Below are 25,595 nucleotides of genomic sequence, written 5' to 3'. Positions count from 1 at the left end.
TGTGGCTGCCAGTGCTCTGAGGCAAGGTGGTCATCCTGCAGCCACAGGATCAAGTCTTTTTGACAGGTAGGCTACTGGCTGTTGCCAAGGCTCCATGCTCTGAGTGAGCACTCCAAGGGCTATTTTGTCCTTTTCATGTACAAAGAGGCTAAAGGGCCTATCTGTGTTAGGCAAACCCAGGGCTGGGGCTTGTCCCAGAGCCAACTTTATTTCCGTGAAAGCAGCCCTTGCCTCCTTAGTCCATGTGAGGGGCTCCCGGTCTGGCCCTCCCAACAGGTCATAGAGCAGCCTCTCTATGGCTGAGAATCCGAGAATCCAAATACAACAGAACCCTATGGCCCCTAAAAATTCACGCAAGCCTCGTTTTGTTTGGGGCTGTGGCAGTGCAGTGATAACCTTCTTCCTTTCCGGTCCTAGTTCTCTTTTTCCTTTTGTGAGGAAAACCTAAGTATTGGGCCTGCTGCTGACAAATCTGTGCCTTTTTCCAAGAGGCCTGGTACCCTGAGTAGGACAGGAGCTGCAGGAGGGCCTTGGTACCTTTCATACAGTCTTCTTGGGTGTCGCTGGCAAGGAGGAAGTCGTCTATGTATTGGAGGAAGACACACCCTGTGGTTTCCCTCGGAAAGTTGGCGAGGTCTGCAACTAGTGCTTCCCCAAAAAGAGTGGGCAAGTTCTTGAAGACTTGGGGAAGTCGTGTCCAGGTCAGGTGCATCTGGTGCCCTGTAATGGGCTCAGTCCATTCAAAGGCAAACAATGGTTGACTTTGAGGAACCAGGCGAAGGCAGAAGAAAGCATCCTTTAGGTCAAGGCATGTGAACCATCTGGCTGACCCTAGAATTTGGCTGAGGAGGGTATACGGGTTCAGAATCACTGGGTGTAAAGAAACAGTCACTTTGTTAATGCCCTTCAAATCCTGTATGGTTGGTATCCTCCTCCTGGCTTCTTGATTGGCAAGACCGGGGTATTCCAAGCCGATTGGCACTCAATTAGAATACCTGCTTCTCTGAGCTTGGTCAGGTGCTCTTGTATACCCACTCTAGCCTCGAGTGGAAGGGGGAGTACCCCTTTGTCTCTGAGGCTGGGCTGCAGGGACCAGGTCAACAATGATGGGGGCCTGACTCCAAGATAGTCCAGGTGGGTTATCTTCAGCCTAAAAGGAGGTGAATGTAAGCCTGAATTCTGAGGGGCTACAGGGTAAGGCCTGGGTGCAGAATAGTTTCCCTTGGCAGGGTAGTCACCAAGACCAGGGTTTCCTTCTGCCTTGGATTTAATTGGAGGCTAGTGTGTCCAGTGGGTTCAAAAGTTATCTGGGCCCCAAGTTTGGAGAGCAGATCTCGTCCCAGGAGAGGAATTGGGCAGTCAGGTAAGTAGAGGAACTCATGCCGGACCTTGTGACCCCCAAGTTCACATTGTCAACTTGACAGAAGGGCTGTTGCATCACCTGTGTCCCAATAGCCCCAAGTAGGGTTGCCGTCCTTTGGCTGAAAGGGGCCACTGGAGCAGTAACAACCGAGTGTTCAGCCCCAGTGTCAACCATGAAAGCTATTGTTTGGCCCCCTACTTTCATTGCGACCGTGGGCTCATGGGGGCCAAGAGAGAAAGAGCCTGGTCCCCCTCAGTCCGATTCTATCCCGGCTAGACCAACAAGTTTCTTGCCTCGAGGTTCCTCCCAATATCGGCTGGGTTTTGAGGGCTCCTTCCGATTGGGACATTCATTCTTCCAGTGTCCCTTCTCTTTGCAGTACACACATTGGTCCTTTGCTAAGGGAGCTCTGGGCTTCTCCCCTTTTGGTAGTTGGGGTCTTCCCATCTTTGCAGTGTCTGTTTCTTTTAGTGCTGCTGCGAGAAGGGTGGCTTTCTTTTTTAGTTTTCTCTCCACTTCTCTTTTGGCTGCAACTTCTCTGTTCATGAAAACTTTATTGACGACCTCTATCAGCTGAGTAATATTCATCCTGGCAAAGCCCTCCAGTTTCTGGAGTTTTCCTCTGATACCTGGGGCAGCCTGTGCCACAAAGGAGGTATTTACCATTTGTTGACTTTCTGGTGCCTTGGGGTCAAACGGGGTGTATGCACGGTATTCTTCACATAGTCTTTCATAGTCTCCTGGAGACTCCCCAGGCTGCTGTGTGACTGACGATAGTTTAGTCATGTTCATGGGCCTGTTGGCCCCAGCTCGGATTCCCTGAGAGAGGGCTTCCTGGTATCGTCGGATGTGGGCTTGTCCTTCTTCTGTGGTGAAATCCTATGTTGGGCGTTCTTCAGGCATGGCAACTTGAGCCCAGACAGCAGGGTCATTGATCCCTGGAGGTGCGTGATCTTCTAGATACTGTCGTGTTTCTCTCATTCTTCTTCTTTCTTCTGTATTAAACAGAGTACGGAGTAACTGTTGACAATCTTCCCAAGTCGGTTGGTGGGTCTGGAAGAGGGACTCCATCAAGTCGACCATTGCTTTTGGCTTTTCAGAGTATGATGGAATGTTGTGTGTCCAATTGAGGAGGTTGGTTGTAGAGAAAGGTTGATAATACATCATGGAACGTCTGGGCTGGACTGTTCCATACTCATTCTGTCTTTCAGGTTCTCTCGTCTCCCTTACAGGCATTTGGAAAGCATTAGGTCTGAGTCTGGGGTGCAGTCTGGCTGCTGGCCCTTGTCAGGGAGGGTTCTCCAGGTCCGGGAGGGGAGGAGAGATGGGCGGCACATCCGGGGCTGGAGGACAGACAGATGGGGAGGAGTTTCAAGCTCAGGGGCAGGGGGTAAGGAGCCCGGTGAGTCATAAGGTGACGGAAAGATAGGATCTTCCTCCGGGTCTCCTGTAAACACTAGGGGAGCAGTGGTTGCTTCTTTGGTTCCCTGTGTGAGGCTCTGAATAAGGCGGCTAAAACCTTTGCCTGACTCTGCTTGCTATGGATGAATCGCACCCAAGGTGAAGGATTTTGGGCAATTTCAAGCCAGGAGTTGATGTATGGAAATTGATCAGGGTGACCTGGGTCCCCAGTGACTATCAGCCAAATCTGCTGTGCCACTTGAGCATCTAATGTCCCTTCTGGAGGCCATCCTACATTGAATATGGGCCATCTGGTTCACAAAAGGTCCTTAACTTCCTGGGTATCATTTTCACCCCATAATCACCTGAAAATCCCTTTTTAAAATTTTTGAGCATGACCTCTAAAATCATAGGCTTACTCTGTTTTGATCCCATTATTAATTCCTTTCTCATGTTCGATGTGGTGGAGACAGACAAAGGGAGGGTATCCCCTAGGATGAGAGGATCAATCAGATACTCCTCTGGTTGCGTTCCAGAGGGGAACTTTAGGTGAGGTTTGACGGTAGTGGCCTCAGCTTTGTGACTTGCAATCGGAGTCTAATCTGATGCTGCTCTGGACCATATGCCTGTCACCATGACACAGGTGAGCCCGCTCAGACTCCATAGACTTTTGGGGACCTTAAGGGTGCCTGTCTATGGAGCCACAAACTCCAACTCGACTAGCAAGCCTGGCCAAGCTGCACATTCACACACACACACACACACACACACACACACACACACACACACAAACACACATACCAGAGTCTATTACATTCCCTCCCGCAAAATTTTCTACCTGTGAGACCATTAAAGTCTCTGGGGAGTGATCAGGTCCCCCTTCCACCCTTTTGGGTGGGCCTGACAACTTTGGGGCCCAGGCCTTACCAGTTCCAACATCAGGTCCAGGTCCTCACCTACGAGGTCTCTTGGAGTCCGGCGGGAATGATGGAGCGGGGCTGGCCCGAGGCAACCGAGCGGGAGACTGCCAAAATTCAGGCAGGGCATGCCTTCTCCTTTACAATCCCTCATTCCATCACCGCCTTGCTGTTTTCCCAAACTGGTGGCAACAATGGGCCAGTGCAGTTGGATTTCCTGGTTAGGGAACCAAATATGTTACGGAACCACGCTGGAACGCTGGCAGAAAAACCAAGTGGCACTTGGAGATCTTGGTGGATTGGAGATTTATTTAACACCGGCAGGCTCGGAGGAGACTGTTTCTCCAAAGATCTGAGCCCCAAATGCAAGTGGGAAGGGTAATTTATAGTTGTCAGCTTCCATATTTGTGGGTGTATTCGTGGGCATGGCAAACAGGGCAAGAAGAACCCAGAAGAGAGGTCTCTAAGCCAGAGACCAGAGCTTGTTTTAGTCCCGTTGGCCATCTTTGGCGCAGTACTTTATTCATTTCTCCAACAGTTAGAATAGTCACTTAGTCATCTGCCCTTCTAAAATGTAGAGTTTGTGACAGCAGAGTCCAGATCTTTTGTGCTCCCCATTAGGGCTAGTGCCTAGCTCATGGATTAATCCTCCCAGAATTTTCTGTCCTGGACAGTACTATATGAACATGGCCAAAGTCTGCTCTCTGACTCCCCTCTTCTCTGATCTCTGCTAATTCTTTTATGTTGACATGTTCTTATGAATTATTCGCACTGGAGTACGTTCTCTCCACTTTGGGCCTTAGATATTGTCTTTTTTTTTTTCAACGTTTATTTATTTTTGGGACAGAGAGAGACAGAGCATGAACGGGTGAGGGGCAGAGAGAGAGGGAGACACAGAATCGGAAACAGGCTCCAGGCTCTGAGCCATCAGCCCAGAGCCCGACGCGGGGCTCGAACTCACGGACCGCGAGATCGTGACCTGGCTGAAGTCGGACGCTTAACCGACTGCGCCACCCAGGCGCCCCTAGATATTGTCTTTTAAGGTAACTTTTGAAAACGTTTGATCCCAAACATTTGGGGCTGATTTCACAGTTTGATTATGAGGCTCTGCCTCACTGTCACTTCCACGTACTTCCTAACCTACTCATTGTCCTAATTATACTTCTCAAAGCTAGAAGAGTAAGATGTCTGCTCATACCTATGGACTTCCACATGGTAATCTTTGAACACTACTTCATAATCCACACATACTTAAATATGAATGACTTCAGATGTTTCTAAAAATGTAATTTATCTTCAGGAATACAGATTTACCACCAAAAAACTGTGCCACAAACTCTGAAAGCAATGTGAATATAGTTGGCTTTTTTGATAGGTAAAACTAGAACAACAACAACAAAATAGACATGACAATGGGCTAAGTGTATGAAATTCCATAAGCCTGATAGGAATAATTTAGTAGAAGCAGATGAAGACTATTCATTTACAAAAGATTGGAAGTCGCATTGTTGTTGCAACAATTATAATTGGGTTCTCTTTATAATTACTATTATGATTAGACTAATGGGTTAAGTTTTTTTGTTTGTTTGTTTGTTTGTTTGTTTGTTTGTTTTTTTAGTGTGAGAAAAATTTATTCAAGGCTTGTTCTTACCTTTCATGTGTAAAAGAATCTGAGTAAGAAAGTGTCACTACGTGCCTATTAAGGGCTCTTGTTGTACCTGAGAAGAGGACTGCCAGCCCCTCGGTGCAGGGGGTGGTTGTTCAGACCAGGCAGCCTTTTGAGGGAGAGTGCATCTCTGAGGCAGGGGGCCTCTCTCATCGCATGCGGTGAACACTCATCAGAGTACCTATGGAGAGCCAAATGCAAACTGACAGTCAGGGAAAGGCTAACGGGGCAGTCTTCTCCCAGGCACAGAGGACAAGGACCACATGTATTTCATTCTCCACAGCATTCCTAGAACCTAGCCAAGTGCCTGGCACATGAGGGGCTCTTATAAATGTATAAGTATAAATGTATAAATAGTATGAGTGATGTCATTATGCATTTTAGAGATTTTATTTGTTATTTATTGCTGTATACCAAATTACCCCCAAAATTAGTGTCTTAAAATATTTATTACTTCCATTTTCTGTGGGTGAGGAAAACAGGCATGGCTTAGCTGGGTCCTCTAGCCCTGGGTCTCTCACTGCGCCGCAGTCATGTCAAGGCTTAACTGGGAAGGATCCACTTTCTGGCTCACTCACGTGGTTGTTGGCTATTAGACTGAGGCCTCCCTTGGTTCCTTGCCACATGAGTCTCCACAGAGCACCTCACAACATGGCAGCTTGCTCCATCAGAGTAAGGAAGTGAGAGGACAAGAGTTAGTGTTATCAAGAGAGAGAGTGCTAGTGCTGCAGAAGCCACAGCCTTTTGCAGCCTAATCGTGGAAGTGACATCCCATCACTTTGGCCATATTCTGCTCATTAGAAGCAAGTAATAGGGTCCAGCCCACATGTGGGGAGAGGGGATTGCACAAGAGAATGAATACCAGGAGATAAGGATTATTGAGCCATTTTAGAAAGCTGCCTACCAGACCTTGAGATTTTTTTTTAAATGATATTCCCAGTAAAAGAATTTTAATTTTTACATATCCTTTTTTAAAAACATTTGAGTTAAATGTGCCATACTTGTTAAGAAACAGCAGTTCATTTTTTCCTAAAACAACAACAAAAAAAACAAAGGTTATCACTGATAAATACAGCACCTGCAGTAAGCATACTTTAAAAATAATTCCAGATTGTTACATTGTAATAAATAATGACTTTCAGAGTATTTGAAGACCCAAATACAAGGGAGTGTATTGCAGCAAGCTTAATCAATGTTTAGTGATGATGGAATGTAAAATCGAAAAGCCAAGGATAGAAATCAAATTGCCTTTCTGCAGAAAGATCCTCAACAATTGAAAAACTGCTCCATAAAACTAAAGAACAGCTTGATGATTTAGAAAATAGAAACTACAGAAATATTCTGTAGTTCCTAGATATGTCCTCAATGCTTATTAGCTTGTCTGTTTGAGAGCAGAGAGGAAGGGCAACAAAAAGAGATTCAAATTAGTGAATTTTGCTCTGGCCCTGAGCCACACTGGTTTAGGACTATTAACTCTTCAGTATATCCTGGGCTAAAAATAAACCTTCTGCCCTTTTATTTTCAAATACTTTTCACTCTCTATATTCAAACTAGAACATAGACAGATATATTAACTTATATCCAGACTTATTTGATGGACTCCTGAGTGAATGGATTTTGATAAAATTATTCGTTATATCCACAGTACTATTATTGTTTTGAAATAACGCAATCAAATTAGTCACCTCAGCAGCTCGTATGACTTCAAGAATGCTAATTGGATATGTATAGAATGGGGGGATCAATGACAGCCTGGCAATACTTCAGCCCAAGCCACTTCTAGATACTTAACCTATGACCAGGAAATGTCTTAGCCTAGCAATAGATTATTCTAATATGCCTAGCCAATAAAACTCATGCTTTTAAGAGTTTTTACTAGATTTATTTGAGTTTACAACTATAAGAATAAAGATCATAGCAGCAACTTATGGTCTGTTTTTATTTGCAACCCATTTCATAGAAGCAAAATATTTAGACCTGTGGTGAAGGTGGAAAGATCACGGGCTTTGCAATTAGGCAGACATCAGTCTCTTCCTAGTTCCTTGATAATTGTGTGACCTTGAGTAAGTTACTTAACTTCCTTGGAAACTCAGTGTCCTCCTATATAAAATGGGACAAATGATGGTGTTGGTGGTGGTAATGATGATGATGATGATGATCACAGCTAACATTTGTTAAACACTTGTTATATACTGCACTATGTTATTTTTCTGTGCATTACTTTGTTTACTCCACATAATAATCCCAGGAGGTGTAAATGCAATTCATATCCTATATATGTCATATCATACACACTCACATACACATACTCACAGTGAAATTCTTTCAATATGCCCATTACATGGTGATTTTGCCATTTTCAACTTTACCTACCTCTACCTCAGAACCATAATCACAGAATTTGGTTAGACTCTTTCTTCTAGTGAAAGACACAAATTCCTTGTGAAAGCTTGTAGTCTCACAGATTATTAGGGGACATTTTTGTTTTCTGTACCATGTGGTTCTTTTCTGCTACTGGTTCTAAATGCTTTTTTTTCTCCATTCCTAATACTTTTCATTATAGTGACTTCTTTGGGGTGAATAACCTTGAATTTATGTGTCTTATTTTTATCTGTGTGTGTGTGTGTATGTGTGTGCAGAATGATCATTGCTATTATAGCTTGCTTTTATTAAACAAATTCAGTTGTTTTTGGTACAACAGCCAGGAGGGAATGGTGGAGATAGACCCATCAGTCATTGGAATGTGTCAGTTTCCTTCATCTCCTATTTACTACCCAGATCTGGGGCTATTTTTACATGAATCTAGACTGTGTGCTTTTTCTAATATGTAGTTAACAATCTGAATGACACATTCTTTATAGTACCACAATAATTCCGTCCATTACATCACTTAATTTATGGGAGTGCTAACACCAAAATCGATAAACATTATTTCTGAAATGTCAAGGGTGTTAATGGTGTGATTAAAAAAGAAAAAGATTCTAAAATCTCTCTGCTCAGAACCCTTTGATATACTGTTGTTGAGGCACACCTATCCAAAGCTGTGATATGGAAGACTTAAATCATTAAAACTCCGTCAACTTTAAAAATGTGTGTCGGCAGTTATTTTTAGCCACACGAATCTTTTGTGCCATATTGTGGAATTCTGTTAGCAGAGAGAGGGAGAGACTATATGTCTCAGAGAAGATTGTCTCAGGTTGTTTTGAGACATATCAACAGTTGCTAAGAAACCGTCGCTAATGCTTCTGGGAAATCCTGTAATATTTCACTTAGAAATTGGGAGAAATTTTTATAGAGCAAAGCTTCTTAGACAAGGAAGGCATATAAAGGGTGATATTAGAGAACAGTTTCAAACTGGAAAAAGTATTTTAAAGTTTCCTAGAAGATTGGGTTTAAATGGAGTTTCTTAGCACCATAAAATCGCCTCTTACAGAATCCTGGAAGCTTTAATTTACATCTGATTTTAGAACAAGTAGCATTTTAAAATCTGGTCACATTTCAGTTTATTTTCCATGATTGATGTTTTAAAATGGAGATTAGCATTTCTTTTCACACAGAGAATTAATTAGCATGGTAGAACCATGGTTCCACTGATTCTCTTACTTTTTAGTGAAAGGACTGTACTAGTAGTCAACATTTAATAGGCACTGACTGTTTACTAGATTCTACAGTTGTTGATGTGTAATGGTTTTATAATCCAAATAGTTCTCTCTGATCAACTGTGTCATTGCAGATAGTGAAGAGATTTTCACCAGTCACCTTCACTGAGCCTTATGTTCCTGGGGGGTCAGGCTACCAGCCTAATATCAAGTCAGTGCACTATCCCATGTGGACTGTTGAGCTAATCACTTAAAACAGTCCAACATGCTATTAGCTGGAGTCTACCTGGCCACATAGAGAAGGCTTAATTCACATGGGAACATTACTTCTAGACAGCTGATTTAAATTATATGATTTGATCTACATGCTTTATTACTTCTGGGCTTAATATTAGAATCTGAGGAGAGAGTAGCAGTAATTCATTTTTTCTCTTTCTTTCATTCACAGATACTAAATGAGCACCTATTATGAGCAAGGAGGTATGGTTAATGCTGAGGTTAGGACATAGTTAACACATAGTCTTTGCCCTCAAAGAACTTATATTCTGGTGGAGAGATGACTCTGCAAACAGCAGTTGCAAAACAGTAGGTTAAGAGTCGTCATGATAGTGTGTAAAGAGACAGGGAAGGAACAAGTGCAGTTTTCCTGTCTGTGAGGATGAGCGAAGGCCTCCTAGATGGAGCTGAATAGGAGTTCATTAGTCACACACATGGGGAAGGGGGGCAGGGTAAAAGGAAGTAAGCAGTGTGTGCAGAATCCCAAAGCCATGGCCAGGAACAGGCTCTAATCATTCCTTAATGTGTGCAGGACAGGGGAGAAAGTCAGAGATGGGGCAGGACAAGTGAACAGATGCTCTATCATGGAAGGCTTGTTTTTGCAACATGTATGCAGTGATTCTCCAGCTTCATTTTGAAATGCTAGCATTCCTGTGTTTTTGATTAGAAGGTTACTCAAGGGGACTAATAATCATAGGGATGGAGAAATAATATTAGGAGGGAAATAATGTTAGAGGGAAATATTAGGAGGGAAAGTTTGTAAGAATCGGTGAAGGGGCTGAGGCTGAGAGTGCTGGTTGAGGAGATACATGATCCAGCTTTTCCCCACACACGTGACTTCTTTCTCTCATGTTCTCCATCTTTCTGTGGCCTGCTCTGCACCAGGCTGTTTTTGCAACTCCGAGCCTTTGTTCCTCTCTAGTTGGAGCACTTTCCCACCTGGCCTAGTGATCCTTTCTGAGTTTTCATGCCTAGCCCTCTGATGCCGCTGCATTTCTGTTTACAATACCAACTGGAAACTGTTCAAAGATATACGCTCCCTACTTAAGTGCAACCGCTTCCACGGCAGTGGCTATATTTTACTTTATTTTGTAGCATGCATAAGCAGTGTGTAACTTTTGTATAACTGAGGGCTAATAAATGTTCGTTAACATGAAATGATCTGATAGAGTTTTTTTTTTTAATTATGTACGTACATTTTTTTACCTTCAGATTGTAGGTCAGATGCCAAGTGCACTAATAATTTAGAAACCACCCAGATGTCTGATTATCACAGGAATGGGGCAACACCGGCAACTTGTCTTAGTGTCTGTTCACTTTGAGGCTCTTCCAACAAAGAGGCCAGAGCCAAGGCAACACTGATTGGGCCGTTTGACTGGACTGAATCCACACTGTGGAGAAGGTTCATGGACCTGATGCTGACAATATAAGATATAGGCATGCAAAAATGTAGATGCAAGTGAGTAAAATTAATAATAGCAGCAAGTAAATACTAAGTGTCAAATAAATGATTCAGACTAATATATGCTAGAGGAATATAGAGGCAGTACAGAAGGGCAATAGTCCTTGAGTATGTAGTCAGCAAATTCAGCATTATTTCCTATCCCGAAACCCTGATTTTGCCCTCCAATCAGAATATTCACCAGATAAATGTTTAGCTACTCTTCTAGTAAATGGTGTTAACAAAGAAGCTTGTATCAGAGTTGCATGAAAAGTCATGCTTGAAGTAGACCAAAATGTGATATTGATTAGTGTATCTCTTCCTGTGCTAGAGAAGCAGAGGCTATCAGGGAAAACGTCTGTGATGGTTTGACTAGTACCCTGTCCCCAGTGTTACAGAAGGAACAGAAACATTCATGGTGATTTTGTGCTTCTTTTAGCTGGAACCACCTAGTCAGACAAAGTATTGGTCATCATAAAGTCAATAATAAAAACACTTGCATGGAACATGTTTTGTTGTCAAGGTAAAGGTTTCTTGGAGGAAAAATCAGAATTATTAATACTAGACACCCATCTATAGGCCAGCCCATTGAACACAATATGTTCGGAATCATGATAAATATCTAACACCATTTTTCCTTTGACATGGCAAAAACAGGTAGAGTTAGTGTTACCTCTGCTTCCCAATTTGGAACCAATTATGTAACCAAGGAAATGAGAGGCCAGATGTCAAGTGCACTAACATAGTATAACAAACATAGTAGCTAAGAACATTGATTTAGTGCCAAACTGCTTGTATTCAAATGCTGGCTTTTCCAAACTAGTCGTGAAGCAAGGGACAGATCCTCTGTAGGCCTCAGTTTCCTCATCTGGAAAATAGTGACAATACTTTATGGAGTTGTTGCATGGATTAAATAAAATAATAAATATAAAATATTTAGAATAGGTCCCAGTGGGTGCCTGGGTGACTCAGTTAAGTGTCCGACCCTTGATTTAGGCTCAGGACATGATCCCATGGTTGTGAGATTGAGCCTCACATCGGGCTCTGCACTAATTAGACGTGGAGCCTGTTTGGGATTCTCTTTATCCCTCTCCCTTTTTCCCTCTACCCCACTCACTTGTGTGCTTTCTCTCTCTGAAAACACATAAATAAACATTAAAAATAAAAGAATAGGTCCTTGCACACAGTATGCAACCACACAGTAAATATTAGTTGTCAGTGTTGTTAATTATCCTATCTCAAGTTGATGATAAACATAGTCTCCGTTAACAATTTTAGCAAATTCAAAATTAATACTACTATGTGGTTAGTATAGGACATAAGATCAAATCACAAATAACATTATACTTATAGAGAGATACACTCATATTTTTTTGCCATCAAACGATCATCATTTGGTGGAGCATTTGGTGATTGTAGCTTTGTGGATATCTGCCACTGGGGTAAATAGCACCCCACATGGAGATAGCCCTGGGCTCTGGAAGGTAGAAGATACTCTTCAGGATTTCAGAGGCACATCAGCCATGCAGTTGCATGGGCATGAGTAGAACTGTACATCCCAGGATAACAATCAAGACATATTGTTCTCTCAGGTTTCAAAGAAAACAAGTATCATGCTTAAGAAATTTAGTCACACCATCTCTGATACAGTCCTAAGAATAGCATTGTAATTTGTATGCCATATACTTGGTTTTAACAAGGCATTTGATTCTGTTAAGCACATTGGTAGGCTAAAAATCCTACAAAGACAGGCTGTACGGTGAAGTTTATAAGCAACATTTGTTTACTCTGCGAGGAAATGATGGTGAGAGTTATAGATGCAGACAGAGATAGCAAATGCATTTACAGTGACTAATAGCACCAAACAAGACTGCATTCAGTACACCATTATCATCTGCTATCTGGTTTTTTGTTTGTTTGTTTGTTTGTTTGAAGATGCCCTTTGTTGCCTTCAAAGATTGTGATTAAGGTATTAACATGAAGGTTAGGTCAGATAAGAATGCATCCAATCTCTGCCATATGTAGATGGCAAAAGCAAATTATTATTTAGAATATAAACAACCTTATTACATATTGTCTGCATGCTGATGACTGCACATAGGTGGCTCACAGTCAGAATGATGAATAACAGTGGTTGGGTTGGTTTGCTAAGTTGTGCATCACTCTGGTTATATTATCCATCCCCAAGCAGATAATGGTTCTCTGAAATTTCTCTGGATCACCCCTGAAAGTTAGAGAGAAGTTTTATCATCTCAGTGGTGTCTTCTCTTGCCATCAATCAGCAATAACCAACAAATAGAGAGTTCGTGGTGGTGTGTGTGAGAAGCACTGTGATAGACAGCAGTGGCCAGGAAATAGAAATCTACAGCATGGTCTCCCTTTCCAAAGATGGGGTGATAATTCACAGATTACACAGCAGAATTAATCAATAATAAGTTCTATAATAAGACAGCTCTAAAGAGGTGCTATAGGCAGTGTATGAAAAAGTACAAGATTACTGATAGAGATTATAAGAAGAGAGATTTATTGTGAGCTGTAATGGTTCTAGAAAACCTTCCTAAAAAGAGAGAGAGAGAGAGAGAAGGGCTTGAAATTGTCAGTGATTATTTGGTAGATGGGGAGGAAGATGAAGGATTATTCTATGGGCATCAGCACAGAGATGAGGAAACACAAGGTATACTGAGAGTTGAGAACAAACATGATTGAAAGGAGTATAAGATACACGAAGAGCCAGGTTTTAAAACTAGAAATTCTGTGCCTTTGAGGATATGCAGTAGTAGCAAGGTGTGACAAGACACATCAGGATAACTGGGTTTCTAGAGTATGAGCAACAGAAGAACTTTTGTTGTTTCATTTGCTGTATGTCTTTGGGGCTTAAGAGGAGTTCCTGTCATGTGGTGGGGGCTCAGTGCAGACCTCACTCTACTTGTCTGTGATTAGGGGTTCTCTGATAAAATAGAAGGCTTTAAAGATAGTTTGATGCCAGCTTGCAGGGAAACCGAATAGAAGGCCACATAGTTCAAGCTTCATAGTTTTGGATTTCTTATCTCAGGATCACAACCCCCCCAGGCTTCCAGTGTATGAGAACCCCTTGAATTGTAGACAAAAAGCGGTGTGCATTATGCATTATTCTAAGGTCCACAGCCCTTTTAGGATATTGAAAGGGATTCATGCCCCCCAAAAGGATTAACTTTGCTTAATAGGCAGTGAGTAATGAGGAATAATTTTGAGCAAGAGAGTGACGTAAAATTGGTTAATTGGAGTGATGAATCAAGTGTCTGTGCAAGGTGAGAGAGTGGAGAGACAGGAGCAAAGGAAACCAGATAGGAGGCTGCGGCAGGCTAGAGGGAGACAGGTGGTATGTGGGACTGGATTGTCTTCAAGGAGATAGAGGAAATGGCAGGGAGAGGGGTTGGTTTAAGGAAAGCTATGCTCTGGGGCATACTAACAAAATGTTTGTGGAGAAGATTGGGAAATGGGAGGTGGTGAAGTTAGAATCAGTTTCCAAAGAAATCAATCAATCAGTATTCATTTATTCAAGCCTCTTGAGTCTTCACCACACTGATGTAAGGCTTTTGTGTAAGGATCTGTTCTTTTCTCAGTGAGAGTTTAGCTCTTCCTTGCAAGGCCTGATTGGAAAGATTGGGATGTCCCCCCATGTGTTAAAAATAAGGACATCAGTGAATTGAAAGCTGCAAACTCGCATGAATGCCAACATTCAAAGTTTGTGGGGTTTTGTTTGTTTGTTTGTTTTTGTTTTTGTTTTTGTTTTTTTGGTTCAAAGTTATCTGATTTCAAATTTCTGGTTAGATTCATGGAAGTTGAAATACCTTCAAATATTTAGGTTACTTCCGTTTTTGCAAGTGTTTAGTTGACCAGTTGGATAATTAAGCCCTTTTATGTCTGTGTCACACACTCCTGCCTCAAGAGATTTTAATTTTTTTTGAAAAAAAAAATGTTTAGAAACAGTGTCTCATTGTTTCAGTGCAAATTAGTTTGGGTTGATCATTTTTAATCAGAAAGTATTAGAATCCTAAAAAATAACATATCCCAGCTGACCATACAGTAAAAAATAAAATCATGTACCTTCCTCTCAGGTGATACAAAGATATGGGAAGCATCACACTATGGGAATGTTCACATTTTGCTTCATCACCTGAGTCAGTAGGGAAAATTAACTTTCTGGGCCCTTGAGTCAACCTCACCCAACTGTTTGCAGTTTATGACATCGGTAAGGCAGAGGTCAAGGGGGAACTATGGAAAGGAGACACTGTTCAAAAGTTTAAGTACTTTGCTGTCCAAGCAGACTCCAGATCAATCTGTCTGCCAAAATTGATCTCAAAACCAAAATGGCTTTGGCCCCATTACCTGAATATGACTGTCAGAGCCACCTTCAGGCCTCTGCTGCTGTAGCCTATACTGAGGCCCTTTTCAGATGGCCTGGTGTCTTCCTTGCTGGTATCCACACAGCAGGTATATAAAGGAGCATCTCCCTGCCTACTGAGTGATTGGATGGCTCTCTGGTGGTCTCTGGTGGTGAATATTATATATGCTTCTAGAGGGAACCGCCGAATACTTGACTCCATTACAGCAAACACAAAAACAAACATTTGTACAAATAAACTAAAATTCTCTGGTATGAACCTAAGTCTGATAGTAACTTCTAGTTGTAACTCTGAAGGATCATAGTATCATTTATGTATGATATAGAGTAGCATTTTAGAGTGAATTATCCATAAATATTTAATCTCTCTCTCTTCTTCCCTCCCTCCCTCCCTCCCTCCCCCCTCCCACCTTCTGTCTTCCACCAACAAAAACTCAAATTCTCCAATAGTTCTTTTAACAGGCAGTTCTCAAGATATGCCTGTTTGGGTGTCTGTGGATGTATATAATTTATTATTAACTTTTTGATAAGCAGCTCTCTGTAGATCTGAACATTAAACCTCTTAAGTATCACAGTTACAAACGTCCATTTTAGCAATTTGCTTTTGTACCAGGAGGTGAATTAGACATACTGAGTTGTTATATCAAAGAGAGCTGGTATGTATACCTCAACACATACATTTCTGTGCTGCATGTTACTAAAGTACATGAGAGTTCTTTTTAATTCTTGGTATAGTGTGTGTAATCAGTGACGTAAACATCATCCATTAGTCAGTTCAGCCTTCCCTGAAGTATTAGTATGGTAAACAATCCTATTACCACAGCATTATTTTGATACTTTATTAAAAGTCCTATAGCTCTAGCATTGGTACACTCAAACACAGCTTTATGCAATTAGGATTATAATGGAAGCTTTATTACAGTGATATACAACTTGTATCATTCTAATAAAAGTTCCTGTACCTAGCAATGCTTTAATAATGTTGTTTCTGTAACAGTGATTCCTCAGTAATGGAGCTTCTCTCCTGGCAACTTCATTATTAGGAAATGATTTCAGTAATAGAAATGCAAATAAAGATTTTGAGAGGAGGGTTTTATGCATGGCTCTATTACTGACCTGCTATCTTTTCATGCATTACATCTAATCATTATAAAACTACCATGTAGATTATAGTTATGCTTATTACTATACTGTTACATTTTAACATTTGTGTCCTTCCAAATTATTAAAATTAACTGCCATTTTAAAATAAAATTCAAGGGTTAAAATAATTTAAATTTTAATTAAATTTTGTTTCTAAAGCATTAAAAATGTTTCACAAAACACCACCTCTAATTTATTTTTATTGTATTAGAGACTGAGTAGACCAGTTGCATTCAAACTGGAGCATGTGTACCCCTGGGTGTATACGAAGACCTCCCAAAGGGTGTGTGTGTGTGTGTGTGTGTGTGTGTGTGTGTGTGTATATGTGTAGTGGGGGAGGGTTATGGAGAGTTCTAAAGGAATTAATTTCCAGATCTTCTACTTCCATATGCACCCTCTCATAAAATCCATCTGTCTGAAAAGGCACTTGTGGCCAAGATTTTCCTTTCCCACTTCCCTTTTTGCCTTTCTGCCACTGTACAAAACAAAGGCATGCCTCATACCCATCGCATCCCTTACCATGGCATATGGCTCAGCCGGGGCACTAAAAGGAGCAACTGGACCATGCCTTTATTTTAGCCCCCCTCTTCTGCCCTCAATCTCTATTTTTACGAGCCAAGAAGTATAGGACAGTGTATAAGTGACTGGACTATGGAGCCAGAAAGTCTGTGTGTGGATCCAGGCTCTGCGACCTAGAAGAGTCATCTAAGCTATCTCAACCTTAGTTTTGGCATCTATAAAATGGAGATAACAATAGTAGAGTGTTGTGAGGATTAAGTGGGTTCATACATGTATGAAAAAAGTATGACCTGTAGTTCATACTAAGTGGTGCTATCATGATTTCCAAAAATATTTCACTTTTTATTTTTTGCCAAATTTTAAATGTTTAGTTTTGATTAACTAAATAATATTAATAATTACAATTAAAACTCAGACATCTTAGTTAATTTAGCACTTAGAGGAGAATGGTCATGGGAAATTTTGGAAAATGAACTCTTTTCTGTCTATATGCTTTTGTTTACAAGAATAGGATCAATAAAAAGCTTTTAAGCATAAAATATACATTAGGGTAAAATTCTTTGACAGAAGCAGAATGGAGATAAATTCAAGGAGAAAAATGTAAAATATCCAATTGTTCGTATATTTTTTTAAATGAATGATAGTGGGTATTATAATGCTGTGGCATTTATGTTTGATTACATTTAAGAGAGTGACATGATAATCCTTACAATTGTGTATATGTATAATAGCATATATTTAAAATGGTGAATATTTACAATATACTGGAAATTATACCATTTGCAACTTTTTAATGAAAAATTTTGGAAGTCAATTTATTTTACATTGAGAGAGAGTGAGAGAGAGCGAGAGCACGAGCAAGGAAGGGGCAGAGAGAGAGGGAAAGAGAGAATCCTAAGCAGGCTCTGTGCTATCAGCATGGAGCCTGATGCCTGGCTCAGTCTCACAAACTGCAAGATCATGACCTGAGCTCAAATCAAGAGTTGGACACTTAACCAACTGAGCCACCCAGGCACCCCTATAAGATACATATTTTTTAAGAGTAGGTGTGTATAAGCAAAAATGTTCACAGACATTGGGATAAGACACTGACTTGTAGGAGTAAAGATGTAAGTGAAAGTAGTGTTATAAAATTACCTTTTTAATTTCTGTTTTATGAACACTAGGTATTAAGAACATAGGTATTAAGAATAATATCTTTGAGCCCCATGACAGGCTCTGTGCTGATAGGTCAGAGCCTGAAGCCTGCTCTGGATTCTGTGTCTCCTTCTGTCTCTGCCCCTCCCTTGTTCATGCTCTCTCTCAAAAATAAATACTAAAACATCAAAAAAAAAATACCATATCCTTTATCAAGTTAGAAAACTAAGTAAAATTCTATAATTCTGAGGCTTTCCTGGCAGAAAGTCAAATTGACTCTATGTGGACTAACGCGGCTGAATATCTCCAGTGCTTCACAGAGAAGGTCAGTGTATGGACAACACATGCACTCCCAAGTTGATTAGTATGTGACGCATGGGAGAGGGCCCTTCCTTTGAAGGGGAAGCTGGATTTGTCCTTTGATCTGTTTGTAGTTGTAGAATGGGCCCTTTCAGAGTGGATCTTGTCCTGAGGCCAAAATGGGGAGACTCTTCTGCTGGATGAATGCTTTGAGACTTTTACATCATGCTGGAAAAGCAGCTGTTACTACTACTGGAAGACCACCAGCTAAGACCAAAAAAAAAAAAAAAAGAATGGGCCTCATGAGGAAGATGCTCAAAATAGAGTGTTTTCAATGTAAAAAAAAAAAAAAAGGTGTTGAAGAAAATTCACATTCCCTCAGGTGTGTTTATTGACGATTATATTTACATCAGTTTGACATTCTTATTGCATGCCATGCCTCAAGATGGAAGTTTGGATGCCAATTTCTTAGTGTGCAAGTTTTGTGTCTGCATATCCATGGTTGTAATCATAATGAATATACAAGGCTGTGTGCTGGGTTTTTACACTTAACATTATTTTCCAGACCCTTGCCAAGGAAAGCCCAGAGCTTTTAGAGGAGTGATCTGATAATACTGTAGTCATATTTATACCAACTGCCACCAAATCCGAGGAGAGCACGAACTTTACCTAATGTAATTTGTTATGGCCTATTTTAATGGCCATTTGAGACCCAGGTATCAATTGTTGGAGACTCAGGTCAGATAATGCAGGCCTCCTCTGAGACATCGAAGCTTTGGCATGACTCTTGTGAAAAGTTGCTGACCCTGCCCCAGCCAATCTGGAAAAGCAGCATCCAGGAACTTAATGTGTTTACAAGCATTTGAGAGAGTCACCAAACCCCACCCTGAGCCCTAACCCTTCTCCATATATTTACTGTCCTTCACCAAGTCACTAATTCCCAAGGGCTGCATCCTATGGCCAAGTCCAAAATGGCATAAATCCTATGCTAGTTGCCTAGAGTTTTTGTAAAGTCTGTGCGATGTTTTTGTGAAATATTCCCAAGGAGGATTTAATTCTAACGTTAAGACATTGCTATTTAAAACATTGAGGGATTAGTCAAGTAGTTTGTATTGGTGGCAATTATATTAGTTTTATAATTTTGGAGGGAAATGTGATAATATATATCAACAGCTATATTGATATCCCCACTGTTTTTACTCATTCCTAAAATTTGATTATAAGGAAATAATCTGTAGTCCATAATACACATGCATGCATGCACAATGTATAATAGTATAAAACTGGAAAACGGTCTAAATATTTAACAGTGGAATAATTGTAAAGTCTATTATATCAACCAGATGGAATATTATATACCTAAAAAGAAAGTTAAAAGGAGTATGCAAAATATAGGAAAGTATATATGAAATAATGTTACAAGGTAAGAAGAAAAAATGAATCACAAAATTATATATACACGGTGTACATAACTATGAAAGGTAGGTAGAAGGATAGATAACAATAAATTTGGGAAGCAATCAGCCTTTAAGAAAAAGGAAGAACAACGGGGCGCCTGGGTGGCGCAGTCGGTTAAGCGTCCGACTTCAGCCAGGTCACGATCTCGCGGTCCGTGAGTTCGAGCCCCGCGTCAGGCTCTGGGCTGATGGCTCGGAGCCTGGAGCCTGTTTCCGATTCTGTGTCTCCCTCTCTCTCTCTGCCCCTCCCCCGTTCATGCTCTGACTCTCTCTGTCCCAAAAATAAATAAACGTTCAAAAAAAAAAAAAAAAAGAAAAAGGAAGAACAAAAACTTAAGGATGACTGAGTCTGAAGCAATCATGAGATTCATTGACTGTTGGTGTGAGAGGACATGTGGGAAAAATAACAGTGACTTCTGAGCTCTGCCTTAAGTCCATGTGGAAAGCCTGTGAATTTCCCAGTACCAGTTTTCTTTTTCAGTTTTAGACTCTCTTTTTTGTGTCCTGTACTTTCTTGTCTAGAAAATACTGAACTATATCCAAGCTATAAAAATCAGTTCTTAAAATTCCAACAGAAGTTACTATGGAGAAATGTAAAAAAATGGATTTGGTTGGGAAATTGGATTAAAATATACATTTTTTTATCCTGACATTGCTTACATTTTTAATAAAATATCTTTAAAAATAAGAAACTGCCATTCTTGCCCATATGTACCAGTTTATTTCTCTCTCTAATATATGTTTGCAAATACCAGGATGCAATTATTGTCTGAAGAAAATCTGTGATTACAGTTTTATATAGAGGAGTATAATTTCTTAATACTATAGCCTGTTAGTAGCATTGTTTTTGTTACCTAGTTTCAAATTATTAGTAGTCTAAAAAGTGGGAAAAATATCTCATAGTAGCTAAATTTTTTAAATAATTTTTTAAAAGATTTATTTATTATTTTTGAGAATGTGCATGCAAGCAGGGAAGGGGGTGGAGAGAGGGAGGGATGGAAGATCTGGATCAGGCTTTGTGCTGAGGGCAGCAAGCCCCACATGGGTCTCCAACTCACAGACTGCAAGATCATGACCTAAGCTGAAGTCAGACCCTCAACTGACTGAGCCATTCAGGTGCCCCAGTAGTAGCTAAATTTTTGTAGGTCATATCTTCCCCTAACATGTTTCATTATTAGATAAGTGATAACAGATTTATAATGGGTTTATCACCTCCTTAGGAATTTTCTTCAGGTAGTCTCTTTTGAGAGATATTCTAAAAAGAAAAACTAATTTTAACTCAAATCACTGGGAAATCTGCTTCTGGGAGTAAAGGGAATCTTTTTATTACCAAAGTTGTATAAGAAGCAGGAAGGAAATACATAAATGTTAGCTGTAAACTAGGGTGCTTTCATTGGGAATTTATATTGATTATATTTATCTGAAGAGAGCATTGTGATATTAAGAAATCATCTTAAAGATTCATCTGTATGCCTTTTCATTGCTTTAAAATTCTATTTGGCACCATTCTAAAAAGTGATTCTAAAAACTAACAGACTGCTAGTTTCTTTTGTATTGCTCATAAAACATCTTCCTGGATGGTAGTTGCCATACATTAATATCTGATTATCAATGAATTAGGTTGTTTTTAAGTTTGTTCTTGAAATTCCTTGAATTTTGTGATTGCTGATTCACCTTTCTATTATGCCCCAACATACCTAGCTCTAAAATATGGTCACCGTTTTAGTGAGTATCTCAGAAATAGACTCGGTAAGCCAAAAATGGTCACCATTATGTAATGTAGTGGAAGTGGGAAAAAAAGAATTAATGCTTGGAAAGAACAAGCTCCCAATTGTTTTCCTTTAAGACAAAAATAGAATAAATGTAATGCCTGCAAGTTATTTCATGCTGAAGTGCTACATTTAGTCCTTAGCAGGCTTGGCAATGGCAGGGAGAGACTACGTTCTATTCTGGAATCTGGACATGAGTCTCAGCTCTATCATTTCTGAGTGTCATGACCTTGGATAAGCCACCCCTCTGAGTAATTTTCTACAAAAATGGGTGGAGGCCAAATAAACATTCTTCCAACACTTAGGGGTTTGACTAGAGAGAGACACACTGACAGTGTCCTCTACTGACACCATCACCGATCAGGTATTTTTAAAAAATGGATGTTTCTACCGGAACAGGACATTTTAATAAAAACGTTGATAGGGAACACAACAAGGCTTTTAAACAGAGACTTAGAGTCCTTTTTGTCTTCATTCAAATCTGCTTTATTTTTCTTTCTGTGACGCTATATAAAAATCTCATCAATATACAAAATCATTCTGAGCCTCAGATTTTCTCATTTTCTCTGGATGAGAGCTTTGATTAGCTTTTTACAAGTTCTTCATTAGTAATTGGCTTGCTTTTTTGTTTTTGTTTTTGGCTGTTGTCTCTAATAAGTTTCTGTTCTATCAAAGAATTCTTTGAGGATGGTCTGAAATACTCTACTCTGTGTTATGATACAGAATATTACAATTTAATATTCTTTATAAAATGCAACCAACAAGTGCTTTCCAGATTAAATGTTCATTTCTTCTTTTTGATGCTGGTGGCTGGGATGGGTTGTTCAGTCTTATCATCATGCCTGACCTAGTTGTGCAGCCGTTCCTATTTAATTAATAGACATTTACATAAGCTCTTTTTCCCCCAGCAAGCTTCATAATGGTCTTGTTGGTTATCTCCTTTCACCCTGTGAAGTACCAGCAGTGCTATTTCTATTTTGCATATCAAAATACTGAGAGATTAAATAATGTACAACAAATTGATAACTGAATAAGTTTGGGAGCTCAGAATTCTGGCATATTAACGGTGTTGCTTAAAGCAACAACCCGTATAGAGTCTATAAATATATTCAAACTCTGCTTTCTAATCCAGGAGTTGGAGTTGGGACTGTCAGCAGCTTAGGGAGGGAGCCCTTTGTAGATGTAGGCAGGAGTGGGAGAATTAGTTTCTGGACTCCCTCTGGAGCCATGAAAGGAAAGTTTTTTGTTAGCGGAGGAGGTGGTGTCTAAGAACTATTGCTGTGATGTTTGTAATTTTTAATAAAAATTCTGGGAAGCCTGGTGGCTTCTGTGCAGCATATGAATTTGAAGAACCCTCCTATTTTTTTTTAAATCTGACTTTCCAAACATCATTAGAATTTTATTCCTAATTAACTGGCCAACAAATATCAACAGGTGCAACTTGAACAAAGCATAGCTTCTCTGGGCTCCCTCTGCCTCTCCAAGAACTGAGGAGACTTTCAGGGTACTTGGGCAAGACTTTCATTTCTTTCTCACATATATCTATTTTTAAATATTCTCTCACTGTCTTTGTATCTTTATCCTCACACACTCAGTGGGGAGAAGTCTGTCCTGGGATATTTCCCACCTCTTCCCCCCTGCCCCGCCACCTTTTTTTTTAATCTCTTTTCAAAACTATAAGAGGGGATTGTTTGTACTTCAAACCTTGCTTCTTTGCCTTGTCTAGGTGTTGATTACTTCCAGAGCATTCTTTGGATCTTATAGGGATCGCTTCAATTATTTAACAATGTCACCAACACAACAAACAAAAATAAATATGTTTTTCTTCTCTAACTAACCACACTTCTCAGTCTTTCTTAAAAGATGGAAATCTGTGTGTCCCTTACTTAACTTCCTTTCTGCTAAACCTGGGGTGATCTCTTTCTGTCTTAGAGCCTACCGCCACAGGCTTCTCCAAGTCCTGCTCACTGTTAAGGCCTGGAACAGATGAAGTGCCATATCTCCAGGAAATCTTGGCTGCCCCTCCTCCACCAGTCAGAACTGAACTCTCCTTTGTCTGAGTTCCCATATTCCTGGATTTGTACCTTTTGAGTGGTACATAATCTGTTGTGTATGAGAGTGATTTCTGTAACCCTTGAATTGCGGATACCCTAATGAGCATGGGGAGAGATGAGGAGTGAAGAGAAGATGTCCTATTCAATTTGACTCAAGGTCCCTCTTAGCTCATGAAAATACATACCCCATGCACAGTCTGGTGTTTCCAACTGCATGGCACCCAACACAGTGTCATGGAAACCCCTCACAATACAGCAAGCATTAGATCTACAGAATGACAAGAGGAGTTGAGGAGGCATCGGGATCTCACCATGAGTATCACTCCAGGGAACAAACAGTCTTTCCATCCATGGGTTCTCGCAGCTGGGCCGCCTCTGCAGCGTGGTTTCATTCTCATTTATTGGCGACCTCCTCTCTGGCCTCCAGCACTTGCAGGCCTTCCTCAGGATACCCTCAATCTCACAGTGGGGAACATCTCATTTTCTGCTAGTGTCATTGAGAACCCCACACAATCTTCTCTGGGGTGGGAAGCCTCCTGATGCCTCTTCTCCAAATGATGAAAATAAATAAATAAAATAAAATGAAATGAAACAAAACCCAGCCCACAGAGCGCATCTCTCTCTGCCAGCTTTTCTGGTTTCTGCTCACAAGTCCTACGATTCACCCCCCACCATCAGGCCAAATGACATTTCTGTTCTCCCTAGGGATCTGCTTTTCCATTCTCTTTAGAAATCCTAAGTAGAGGGGAGTGAGTGGTGAAAAACTTACTGACCTTTGGAATTCTCTCCCCTAGAGATGCAACTCAGGACTTTAGTGCTAGGGGTGCAGCTGGACTGTAAACCCCAGGAGTTGAGATAATGGGATGCTGTTTGATATCTTTGTAGTACCTAAAGCTAGACTATTAACCCCATGATAGTAGATTTTGCTTCTGTCTTGAGTCTGCTGATATCTCTAGTGCCTAGAACAGTGCTTGGCGTACGGAATGATGCTCCTCAAATATTGGTTGAATAAATGAATGGTGAATAGATGGATAGATGGATGAATACTTAGCAAAAGTTTTACCCACAGGAGGTATTCAGTGATGTTTATTGAATGCATTAGTAAAGCAAAAAAGAAAAGAAAAGAAAAACACATGAAGTAATATGGGATTGAGTTAAGTAGAAAGTGATGAGTTTATTATACATTTTAGTAGTGTTTCTTAGTTTCTTAAGGTGTCTGGATAACACACCTTAGGGGGATACTGTGGTGTGGCAGGGCATAGGCTAACTCAGAGAATTAAAATATGCATCTTGGTGCATCAGTTCTTTTCAGTAGTAATATAGGATATTATCTTTTGTGTGGAAGCCAATAGATAGATTTTAGAATATAGTGCATAGTTTACATAAGTTTCTATGGAGAGTTATTCCTGACTATGCCTTCAGACCCTCTCCTTTGTTCTTAGATGTACTTTGGAAGAAATATTTGGGAACACAGATAGTGAAGATTTTATCTTATCTGGAGACTCCTATAAATGTACAGAAGATTCTGCCCCTGGTTTTGTGACAAAGAGAAAGAATGTTTCTTTTCCTTTAACATCCCTACAGTGGCATTGGAGGCCACTGGTGCATTCCACACAAACATTCCCCTTTACAGAATAGGTTGCATATGCCAATAATTTATCTTGGTAAAGTAGCATGTATTTGTCTATGCAGTCATTCCATTAATATTTATTGAGTGTCTACTAGGTGAAAGGCACTGCTATGGATGCTGAGATTGAAATAGTAATGAGAATACTTTCTCTGTCCTCAAGAAATTACAGTATAGTAACAGAAGGCTCCTGTAAATGGTCGATTACCTGTGCAGAATGGTGTGGAATTGAGCAGTAGGCTTAAGCATGGGGTGCAGTGGGGACACAGAGGGAGGGCAACTGATGCACGATTGGGGTAAAAGAAAGCTGAGATCTACAGTTCGTCAGTTTGAGCCCCCAATCAGGCTCTGCACTGATAGCATGGAGTCTACTTGGGATTCTCTCTCACTTCTCTCTCTGCCACTCCCTTGCTCATGCTCTCTCTCTCTCTCAAAATAAAGAAATAAAAAAAAATTTTTTTTAAAGAAAGCTGAGATCTGTAGGAGAAAAATGGACATTAGTAGGTAGGAAAGGGTGGGAGGGTATTCCTAACAGAGAGAAC

The 25,595-nt window shown here is 40.4% G+C and overlaps 1 protein-coding gene across 10 annotated transcripts in view; it reads left to right on the top strand.

The window, feature by feature from the left end:
- The window catches only part of ATG10 (autophagy related 10), a 267,932-nt gene that overhangs the window by 222,074 nt on the left and 20,263 nt on the right, over positions 1 to 25,595 (top strand). The window contains exon 7 of one of the 10 annotated variants that reach the window (XR_005782863.1): positions 23,305 to 23,466. The exons of the other annotated variants lie outside the window; for them this stretch is intronic. The gene's annotated coding sequence lies outside the window, so the exon portion shown is untranslated. The remainder of the gene's footprint in view (positions 1 to 23,304; positions 23,467 to 25,595) is intronic. 10 annotated transcript variants of the gene reach the window in all.

The sequence above is a fragment of the Herpailurus yagouaroundi genome, unplaced genomic scaffold, assembly GCF_014898765.1.
Source record: "Herpailurus yagouaroundi ecotype Mexico unplaced genomic scaffold, PumYag 29, whole genome shotgun sequence".
NCBI lineage: Eukaryota > Metazoa > Chordata > Mammalia > Carnivora > Felidae > Herpailurus > Herpailurus yagouaroundi.
This window is presented reverse-complemented; position numbering and strand designations above follow the sequence as displayed.